Source organism: Cebus imitator, unplaced genomic scaffold (genome assembly GCF_001604975.1).
Source record: "Cebus imitator isolate Cc_AM_T3 unplaced genomic scaffold, Cebus_imitator-1.0 Scaffold63, whole genome shotgun sequence".
Classification (NCBI taxonomy): domain Eukaryota; kingdom Metazoa; phylum Chordata; class Mammalia; order Primates; family Cebidae; genus Cebus; species Cebus imitator.
This window is the reverse complement of record NW_016107378.1, coordinates 2,747,079-2,758,911: the sequence shown is the minus strand read 5'-3', so window position 1 is coordinate 2,758,911 and position 11,833 is coordinate 2,747,079.

Here is an 11,833-nt window from a genome sequence, read left to right as displayed (position 1 = left end):
TAGAAGAATCACAATATGGGAACCCTGTCTTCAGGGTCTCACTTCACCACCACATGCTCCAGTGATTAATTAGTCCACTGCCACCCTTTTGACTCAAGCTTCTGGCTTCACCTGCACCTCTACATTTTGAACAGGAACAAGAAGGATTCTGTTTACATTCAGCCTTCCCCTATCTCACCAGGAGGGAGGAGAAGAAGTTGTTCTGTCAGGTGGAATCAAAAAGATTAAACAAACAGCACACTGCTTCTGCGGATCTAGTGTTGGCAAGAACAGGAACTCTGTAAAGCACAAGAACAGAAGAGCAGTCTGTTGGTCAGCGCCCAGGGCATCCAGCCCAGGGATCTGTTTTTAACAAGAGAATACAGAAGCATTTAGACCTTGCCAATTTACACCTGTCTTCCAAACATCCGGACTTCCCTCATTAATCTATTGGTTGGTGCAAAAGTAATTCCTGTTTTTGTCGTACTTTTAATGACAAAACCGCAATAACTTTTGCATCAACCTTTAATATTATGAAACTGTCATCCAAGATTGTGCCTATATGCTTTTTGATGCAGTGAACAGAGATGATGAGTGAGGAGCATGCCAGAGAGTGTGATAAGGACCCATTTTAACCTTTCCAAGACTGACTGCAATTGTCAAATGAAAATGATAATGCCTACAGCATAGGATGGTTTTAAGGGCATATATGACCAGGTGGGATGGCTCACGCCTATAATCCTAGTACTTTGGGAGGCCAAGGTGGGTGGATTGCTTGAGCCCAGGAGTTTGAGACCACTTTGGCCAACATAGTGAAAGCTCATATCTCCCATACCTGCGAAAAGGTATCAAAAAATTAGCCAGGCATGGTGGTGCATGCCTGTAATCGCTGCTACTCAGGAAGCTGCAGTGGGAGGACCACTTGAGCCTGAGAAGGTTGAGGTTGCAGTGAGCCATGAGAATACCACTGTGCTCCAGCCTGGGCATCAGAATGAGACCCTATCTTAAGAAGAACAAAAGGGTAAATGAAGCCACCATCAACACAAGGGACACCATTCCAAACACAGAGTTGGCACTCAGTAATATGGCTTTGTTTCTTCTGTCTTCTTGAGATATTATAGGGTTCCATACCTTCATCAAGCTTCAATAGTCTTATCATCATGAAGAAAACTGCTTAGAACTAATATAAAGACTGAGTCATTCACATCAAGGAAAGTTTTTCTTGTTTATTATAATAAAGTTAATAAAAAGAGCTAATTATTGAGGACTTATTACACAGGCAGTCTGCTGAGACATTTTTCCATTTTATATTTGTCAAATATATGTATCCATATTTAAAGAGTTTTACAAGTTTTCACAAAACTCAGCAGTTCCTATGCTTCGCCCCACATCTGTCTTCCCAGCAGACTCCACTTTCAAATCTAAAAAGGGAATATTTTGGCATTTACCTTCACAATTCTGAAAAACATACTGCTTACCACTTCTTCATTTTTTAGTTTAGACATAATCTATTGACCTCCTTCTATGAATAACTATAATGAAACTTGTATTCGTTCCTCTACCTCACCACTGTGCACCCTTTTCACCAACACCCCAGCTCCCTAATATAGCAATTTGGTAATTTTGTCAGATCGATATTGTGTTGGCATATGACTATGTAAATGCTGCTCACAGCTGAGTCATGTGTACAGCAATGATCATTTTTATTTCCCATGCAAATTTCGCCACAGATAATTGTCTTGCTTTCTCATTCATTTGGTTTTCTATGAACAGATCACTAGTACAGCTCCAAACTCCCTGTCTTTTGTCTAAAATTCTTTTTAAGATGTTTATATGATACGATGTTCTATCAATTTCCTATTCTTAGAGAAATCTTTCCTGGAGGCTTCTGATATGCTCCAACCTGAATTGGTTGCCTTCTAGGCCTGGTACATGGCTGCTATCCTGGGATCTCCCTTCAACATCTTCCTGTGGATTCTCTTTGCCTCTTCCTTGAAACAAAACTGTGGCCAGCCCAAAGAAAAAGCATTTCTGACTTTCACAGACACCTAAAATGGCTTCCATTGCCACTGCTTTCCGCATCTCTGCTAGAAAACTCTCGTAAGGCTTGTCCACTCTCATCCATGATTGACAGTCTGGCTGTGTATAGAATTCCAAGTGGCAGTCATTTTTCTTTAAATTCTGAAAACATCCTACCATTTGTCTTCCAACATCCAGTATGGCTTTTGAGAATTTCAAAATCATTCTGATTCCTGGGCCTTTATGTGCAAGTAGTTTCTCTCTCCCTCAATCTCTCATCTCTCTCTCTCTCTTTCTCTCTCTCACTCTCATTCTCGCTCTTCCTCACCCGCAGTGTTCTGAGATATGTGAGTATTGTGTATTTTCAATCACTGTGCTAACAGTACTAAACACTAAAATCACTAATAGTAATAGCATTCCAGCTTCCAGCTCCATGGCTCCCCCTGTCTGGGAATTTGCCCTTCAGTTTTGATAAATGTTCTTCTGTTGTTTCTCCCCACATTTTTTCTTTCTGGAACTCCTGATGTTCAGATCTTGAACTTCATGAGCCAGTTCTCTAAATTTTCTTACTTTCTATATTATTGTCTTTTTAACCCTACTTTCTAGATTTTATTGGTTTCATTTTTCTTCAGCTTAATTCTTGAACTCTTGAGTTTTTCATCTCTGCCTTCATTTTTAATTAAGAACTCTAATTTGTTTTCTAAAAGTCCCTTTTTTAAAGCATCCTCTTCTTGATTTATAGATGTAATAATGGTAGGAAAATTTTTTTTTCTTTTCACTACATGGTTTCCATTTTTTACCAGATTGGTTTTTGTTGTTGTTCATCTTGACTTCTGCCAATGTCTAAGCTTTCTGTTAACTCTGGTAATCCAGTTGTCTGCTGTATCGAAGAATATGGAGAGAAAAACAGACTAGAAACTCTAAGTGTGCTATACTGTCTGTGAACTTTACCAGGTGACCGGCCTGGACTGTTCCCTTGTAAAATGTCCACAAACTAGACCAGATTCCCCAGAGAAGACTCATCTCCTCGATCTCCTAGGAAGGAAAAAGGCCTGAAAGTCACTTCCAGAAGCTAGGTGAAAGGATAGATGGGAGGAATCTTAGCAGTCAGAATGCATTCATTCATTTACACCCTGTGTTTTCAGTAGGATAAACCCACTTCTAGAATAACTGGGCTACCCTCATCCACAAACCTTTGCTTTAACCTCTCCAAAGAATGAGCTCCAGGTCTTTCATTGGGACAAAGGAAGGGCAGTTGTCCAGATGCATCCCACTGAGGAGGGGATGTGAGCCTCCAACTCTTCCTAAACAGGCTTTGAACCAGTCCTAATGGGTTCTTATCCCATGTTCTACCTCTCTAAATCGGTTGATTTTTGGCTTTCCACACTGTGGGCTTAGGACTCGGTCTTCTCAAGTGTGTTAAGTCACTTAGCATTCCAGCTTCCAAAAGTTTGTTGCTACTGTCTTCTCACCCAATTATTCATTCAAAACAACAAGAACAAAAGCCCACCTTTTTTTAGTATTGTTTTAGTGGGGTTCAAGAGAGGATGGAAGTAAATAAGTAAAATTCATGAATTCCAAATGTCATCTTTACTCAGATATCCACTAAGCAATTTAAATATATGATTTCATTTACTCCTCACACACCACTACCCCTCCCACCCAAACAGGTACCATCATTGTCACCATTTAACAAATGGGGATAATCAAACAGAAACCAAAGCTCAGAGATATTAATTTATCCAATGATACACAACAAATAGATGGCATACCTGGGATTTGAAATTTCTGTGCAATGTACAGAAATAGCATAGACCTAAGGAGAAAAACATGTGAAAGCAACCCTAGATCCTATAAGCTGCATTTTCCTATAATCAGCAGATATTGTATGAAAATTGGGCTTGAGTCCAACTAAAACGCATTGCACAAGTATTTATAGCATGATGTTTTTGTCTTAAGCACTTGTTTGAAAGTTTGGATTATAATGGCATTTTATTGGATTGTAATATGATGGGTAACTTTCTAAATAAAATACAATAAAGTAAAGGAAGGAAACTGAAATTAGTTCCTTCAGTAAGCACTTGGATTAAGGGCAATGATAGATAGATGATAGATAGATAGATAGATAGATAGATAGACAGACAGACAGACAGACAGACAGACCGACAGAGGTATAAATTTAAGGAAGACAAATGCAGTTTTGTTACATGGGTATATTGCATAGTGGTGAAGTATGTGATTTTAGTGTAACCATAACCCAAATAGTACACATTGTGACCATTAAGTAATTTCTTCTCAGCTGCACCCCTGTCTCACCCTTCTGCCCTTCTAGGTCTCTAATGTCAATTATTCCACACTCTATGCCCATGTGTACCCATTATTTAGCTCACACTGATAAGTGAGAACATGCGATATTTGACTTTTTGTTCCTAAGTTTTTTCACTTAAGATAAAGGCCTCCAATTTCATCCATGTTGCTGCAAAATACATTATTTCATTCTTTTTTATGGGTGAATAATATTTCATTAATATATTCTGGAATATGCCACATTTTCTTTATCCAGTCATCTGTTGATGGACCCAAGTTGATTCCATAGTTTTGCCATTGTGAACAGTGCTGCGATAAACCTCCAAGTGCAGATAGCTTTTTGATATAATGATTTCTATCCCTTTGGGTAGATACCCAGTATTGGAAGTGTTGGATTGAATGGTAGTTCTATTTTTAGTTCTTTGAGAAATCTTATTACCATTTTCCATAGAAGTTGTACTAATTAATTCTCACCAACACTGTATAAACATTCTCCATATCCTTGAATGACAATAATATTATTAGAGGAATTTCAGCTGGTAAAATAAAGCAGCTCTAACATTCATACTTCTTATAATTTGAGTACGTAAAATAAAATTTTCTCTCCTAGTTCTTGATTATCTTTGTTTTCCTCAAGAGTTTCAGGGAATGAGAAAAGGCTTACGATGCTTTCTTTTATGAGAAGGGATCTATTTTAGCATAACAGTAAAAAGATATAGCTCTCACTCTATTTTTCTTTCTTTTTTTTTTTTGTATGGAAGCATCTTTCCCAGGGAAACCTTAGTTTTGCTCTTCATGCCTTTCAACTGATTGAATGAGGCCCACTCAGATTATTGAGGATAATCTCCTGTACATAAAGACAATGTTAATCACATCTACTAAATGAACTGCACAGCCACACCCACATTAGGGTTTGATTGAATAACTGGGTGCTATAGTCTAGCCAAGCTGACCGTCACAGTGTGCAAGCTCATTGTTGATTCACACTTAAGTCACATTCTCAGATACCAGGCTTCCTTAATAGCACATAGTAGGTGTTCCAGAAGTTCTGATTTGAGTAAGTGCCTGAACGATCCACTCCACCTGCTTACTCTTCTCAATTTGTTTGTAACTCAGTATGCATGAAAGGATACAGTTCATAACCCCTCAAGCTCTCTGCTCTCACCATACTCTCCAGTCTGAGTCCAGTAGGTTCAAGGAATGATAGAAGTCAACTGGAGGAGAATTGTCCCATAGAACAAAGAGGGGCCCTACAGTGGGTTTGCCTGCAGCCAACAGCAATGTGGAAACAAAAGACATGTCTGCCTGGTGAAGGACTTTGGACAAAGCTGGCAAGTTGTCCTTGGCGTCAGAGTGGAATAGGAGAGCAATCAAATGTTTTTCATGACTGCAAGTGGGGAGCAGCAATAACTGAGGGATATCAAAGCTGGAAAGGCTGGGCTTGCAGAAGTGAGGGACAACACAGCAGCCTCAATCAATGGTCAAAGCCAGGTGACATTCTCCACAAATGACAACCATGAGATTTGAGGATCTAGGACTTGATACCCCTCCTCTACAAAGCTGTAACCTCAGTAGGGACACCAGAAATTAGAGAAAGCCCTAAGAGAAATGTGCAGAGATGAGCAGAATAGACCCTAAATAGATCAAAATTCTGTACCCCCCTCTGCTGTCCTTCTCAGAATGGAAAGTCAACAAAAAAATTAAGTTTGGTGGTGAAAAAATAACTTTACATTTTCTTCACATCAGTTTGTGGGCCAATATGCATACTTGGCTACACACACAGACTGGTGGTGCGGACTGCAAATGATTTAGTCTGAAAGTTTCCACCCCACCGCCGCCCTTTTTTTTTTTAACTAAATAAAGCTTTTTAATCATTTCATAGATTAGACCTGGGCTAAAAGAGTGCCTCAAGTTGTCTAGGGTCTATCTTCCCAGCACCTGAAGAAAGAATAATGTCTATTTTTGGAGCAGGAAAAGGCAAATGTGCCCTTTAATCCAGCAAAGAAGCACATAGAAGGCTTGCTTTATCAAGAAGGGAAGGGCCAGTTTGGGGAAGTGTTTTTCATCGCATATGAAATACGAAATTTTCAGTCGGGCATGGTGGTTCATGCATGTAATCCCAGCACTTCGGAAGGTCGAGGTGGGTGGGCCATTTAAGGTCAGGAGTTCGAGACCAGCCTGGGCAACATGGTGAAACCCCATATCTATTAAAAACACAAAAAGTAGCCAGGTGTGTTGGTGCATGCCTGTAGCCCCAGTTACTTGGGAGGCTGAGACAGAAGACTCGCTTAAACCTGGAAGGCGGAGGTTGGAGTGAGCCGAGATTGCACCACCGCACTCCAGCCTGGGTGACAGAGTGACTCTACTCATGGTAGAGCCACACGGTAAAATACTATTCAGTAATAAGATCAAGTAATCTACAATTACACTTAAGAACTTGGATGAAACTTACAGAGTTGAGTGAAAGAACACAGAAACAAAAGTGTGTGCACACCATTATTCTTTTTGTATGAAGTACAAACATGAGTAAAAATATAGGTAAAAGTATTCAGTGCCATTAGAAGTCAGAGAGGGCTTCCCTTGTGGTAACAGTGACTAAAAAGGAATGCAAATGGGGCTTGAGGCACTAGAAATACTCAGTTTCTCAATCTGTGTCACAGAGGCATGAGTATTTTCAGGTTGTAAAAGTCCAGCAAACTGTAGACTTATCTCATGTGCACTCCTCTGTACATGATATTTCAATAAAAAGTTTAAAATATATATCTTCGAGATTGTCTACTATATTGGTGTCATGGAAAGTAGGACACACCTTTCATGTCAATATGTGACTATATATGGATTCAGATTCTCCAAAAATGAATTCCCCAAATGTAGCTTAAAATTATCTTATTGAGTTCTGCTCGCCATGAGTTCTAGTTACAGTTGCTTTAAAATTAAAATCATGTATTTCTTAAGGGTTAACTAGAAACATGAGGCCAGTCTAAAATGAAATTTAGAGTCTTGCTACCCTTGTATATCATCTACAATGTCTTGGTTAAATAATCAAAGTACTGGTAAATAATCTGATGAATAATCGATCTACTGTTTATTAAATATCTAATATATCTTGGGTTCTCTGCCAGTATCTTGTGGGAAGGAAAATGGGCACTTCGGCTAGTTTCAGGGAGTGTAAGTTCTGGTGAGATATACTTCAACTTAAGCAGTAACAGGGAACTCATTATTTCCCAAGGAGGGCTATTCTACTCTGGTAACTTTGATTGTTACAAATGGCTTTCTTGCATTAAAATGAAATCTCTCTCCCTTTGGCTTCCAGTTCGGTCTCTGAAGTAACAGAACAAACTTCCACGTCTCCTGAGGCCCCTTTACTCTAAATTAAACAGCCTGTGTCCTTTTCACCATATCTTATTTGGTACTGTTTCAAATCCCTCCACTTTCTGGCCACTCTCTTGGGACAAGCTCCAGATTGGCAAGATTTGTTTTAAAGTGTTGGACTCGGAGCCAGACACAATATTGCAGCTGAGACCTGATCTGGAGCAGAATTTCTCAAGGATCAGCACTATTGGCATTTTGAGCAGGATCATTCCTTGTTGTGGGCCTGTCCTGTGCATTGTAGGATGAGTAGCTGTATCCCTGGCTTCCACCCACCAGATGCAAACAGCAAACCTGCCCCAGTGGTGACAATCAAAAATGTGTCCAGACATAGTCAAAGGTCGCCTGGGAGGCAAAATTGTCCCCAGTTGAGAACAGCATGATCACCAGGCTTTCAGTCTAGATGTTCTGTGTCTATCCTTAAGCCACTAAGTTGCCAATGTTGCATGGCTTCTTAAGCACTAACTACAGGCTTCCTCTTGCTTGCAGGTACATCACTCAAAAGAAAGATATACAAAAACATTAATATAATAAAGTGAAATAAAAAGGCACTCCCCAAGAGAAAAACAGTTTGCGTTGTGTTCCCACAGAGTGGAAACTCTCCTGCTGCTCTCTGTTAAAATAAAACTGATAGTTTTATTTTATATCCATGTCTCTTCCAGAAGAGAATGATCACAGTAGAATTCAACAGACAGATATTGAGTCTCTATAACTAGATAAAAGAGAATCTGAATGCAGAAACAAAGTATGTGTAAGTTTAATTCCACACCAAACTCACCCCCTATCCTATTATGAGGTAGGAAAAATAACAGTTTATGGAAAGGAGAGACATCCAGTAGACCATGAGGTTCTTAAAATCCTCAAGAGTCTTACAGGTAAGAATCAAAAATCTGGTCTTCATCCTATGCTTAATAAGCAGATCTTGCAACTAAATGAATAACAACCCAGTGGGAAAAAAGCAGACACTGAGAAATTAGTAGGCAGTGTGGTTTTACTGCGAAATGCAAGGAATATCTTAATCAGTCTGATTTTAGTTTAGAGAGTAGACTTTTGAAATGAGCAATAGATTGGATCTTGGATACTTTGTAAACTATAGAATTTCAAGTTTGCTGCTTAACAGGGATTCGTTGGTGTATTCTAGAATTCTCTTTATAAAATGAGATCAGCTTGTCACCAAATTACTCTTCTGGAATAGGGTGGAGTAAGCACTTAGCACAAAAAGGTAAACAAAGTTATCTGCTCATTTTTCTTCTGTCTAGAGTAAATGCTCTTTAAGTTGTCTCATTCATTTGAGGGGGAAGAAAACACAGTATTTTGGTTTGGGTGTGCATAACTAGAGGAATTCCTTAAAGCTTGGGGTGGGAAGTGGGCAGTGAAACGCTGATGGTTGATTCTTTTGTTTGGTTTTTATTGTGCATGACTAAATGTATTAGACATGTTGGATCACAGAGAATATGCATCCGTGAATCACGGCGCTGTTGAATTTGTATGTGTTTTGCCTACTAATATAAGTTGCTCTTTCCAGCAAAGGCCTCCCTACTCACATGATATCAGAGTTACTTTAATAAAATTAGAGACACAGCACACTATGTGAGTCTTCTGTAAGAAATAAGAGATCCTTCCCAAAATGATGCTTGATGATTTGCTTTTTTTGTTCAAAACAAAATAGCAAAGGACTGGGGATGGGGAAGTAGGAAGTATGGCACAGGAAAGAGAGTAATGAACACAATGGGTTTTGGAGCTATTCTTTATGGACACACCAAAGTATAAGTAAAAGCACATTTTTTTTTTAATTTAATGTTTTCAACAAAAATACATTGAGCCTCTACTATGTGAAAGGGGTTTGGCTTGGTTACGGTACGTTCCCTATGATTTCTGGAAAGCTACACATTCAAAGGACAGACCATTCATTAAATGTATGGGTTTGTTTTTATTCTTTTGTGGATGGAGTACTAATAAAGTATTGCACTGGGCCACCACTAGACACCAGGGGGAGAAATCAGAACGTTGAAAGGTTTTCATCAGCTTTATTGTCATTCCTTGGGAGAAGAAAAATGAGATTTACTTAATCGCAGAAGTATGACAAATTTCTTTCTTCAAATCTCAAAATGTTTTTCAGTGAAGATTTTCAATTGAGAGAGATTATTATTGGCGGAGTGGGTGGTTGGGGGGGAATCCCTGAAAACGTCCGTGTTTGAAAATCCCTCACCAAGAGGATTACTGCTAGCTTTATTGCCATGTCACAAAGCCAGGTGCTTTGTGTTTAAAACAAAGTTAATACAGTCTATCAGACCAGGAGCCAGTGGTCAGATAGTGCTCCTTGCCTTCTCTCTACTATGCAACCTTGAATTTGTCATTTCATTTCTTTATGCCTTGGTTTCCCCGTTTGCAAAAGAAGGGCTTTGGGCTAGATTATCTTTAAGACCCCAACAGCTCGAATAAATCTTAATATTAAATTTGTTCCTGCCTGCCAGCCAGATATCACTCTAAGCAAACATATTTGCTCCACTAAATGGCTGTGTTTTTCCTTACCCATAATTGAAGATATTTTATACCTGAAGTTACAATTTTATCACTTACCTACCCCATATCATTTAAGGTCTCCTCCTTCTGCTTTGAAGTTCAAAGAAAGAGAGGACTCTGTATAATGAGAATGGCCCCTTTGAAATGCTCCCTTTCGCAGCTGCAAGCTTGGCAGATCCTGCACTGTACGAAGGCGAGGAGGCTATTGTGATGCAGATGTGCTCCAAAGTGCATCTGCAGCAAGAACATTTCCATGGGTCTTTACTGTATTTCTTCTATTATTCATAGAACACAATGTAAATGAAGCCATAAATTTTACCCCCCACACTAGATGGAGAAAGAAGATAATGGAAATTGTGAATTATGAATGAATCACTGTTATTGTAATTCCTTAAGGATTCTGATCGAGATGATTAAATTCATGCAAAGACACAGATTCTAAACTTTTATGCCTGAGTCCCTAGTAATGCCTCTTGGAATTTCACAAGGAGTGGAATAGAGATGATCTTGGTTTTGCATTTACCTGCCAAATTATCTCATAGATAATCTACCTAGGCTTGTACAGATCACCTTATTAAAGATAAAGAATTCATTCCAGGGGGAGGAGAGGATGTTGCAAAATACATGTGTCTTCCAACTACTCAGACATATTGCTTAGGATCCTAAACACAAAACATTCAAAACCTCTAACCCTGAGTCCTTGGAATGTGTTCTTTTAGAGAAGTGGAGGGAGAAAGAGCAAAATACGTAGAAATCAATATCTTTCCTACAAAGATAACCCTGGCCAGGTGTGGTGGCTCATGTCTGTAATCTCAGCACTTTGGGAGGCCAAGACAGGTGGATCACTTGAGGTCAGGAGTCTGAGACCAGCCTGGCCAATATGGTGGAACCCTGTCCCTACTAAAAACACAAAAATTAGCTGGGTGTGGTGGCACACTCCCGTAGTTTCAGCTACTCAGGAAGCTGAGACACTAGAATTGCTTAAACCCAGAAGCTGAAAGTTGCAGTGAGCCAAGATCACGAAATTGCACTCCAGCCTGGACGACAGGAGTGAAACTTAGTCTAAAAATAAATATAAAAAAAGCTTCCATGAACATTCTTATACAAATCTTTTTTGTGGACGTATCTTTTCCACATGTATTTTCTTTTCCCTCGGGTAAATACCTAGAGGTGAAACTGTTGAGGCAGAGGTTGCAGTGAGCTGAGATGGTGCCACTGCACTCCAGCCTGGGAGACAGAGAGAGATTCTGTCTCAAATAAAATTAAAATTAAATTAAATTAAAAACACAGATTTTTCTTTCCTTCTAAGTAACAAAAATTCTGGAGAACAATAATCCTCTCAACCATGGTACTCAATTCTTCTTAATAATGGCAGTAGACCACAAGATTCAGAAGCCATTCTGGTTCTGATGGTGACAGAAAGTGATCAAAAATATTTTGCTGATATGAGACAAAGTCTCTGGAAAATTTCAACCTTAATCCACTTTTGCCCTGTGCCAGGCTTTTAGAAGGTGGCAAGACCCCAAGATGAGATTTGAGATGATATTTAACAGTTCAAGTGTCATTCCAGAAAGAATTCTCTTTTGTAGAACTCCAAAATAGATCTTTGACATTTTTATACACCCGAACATGCACG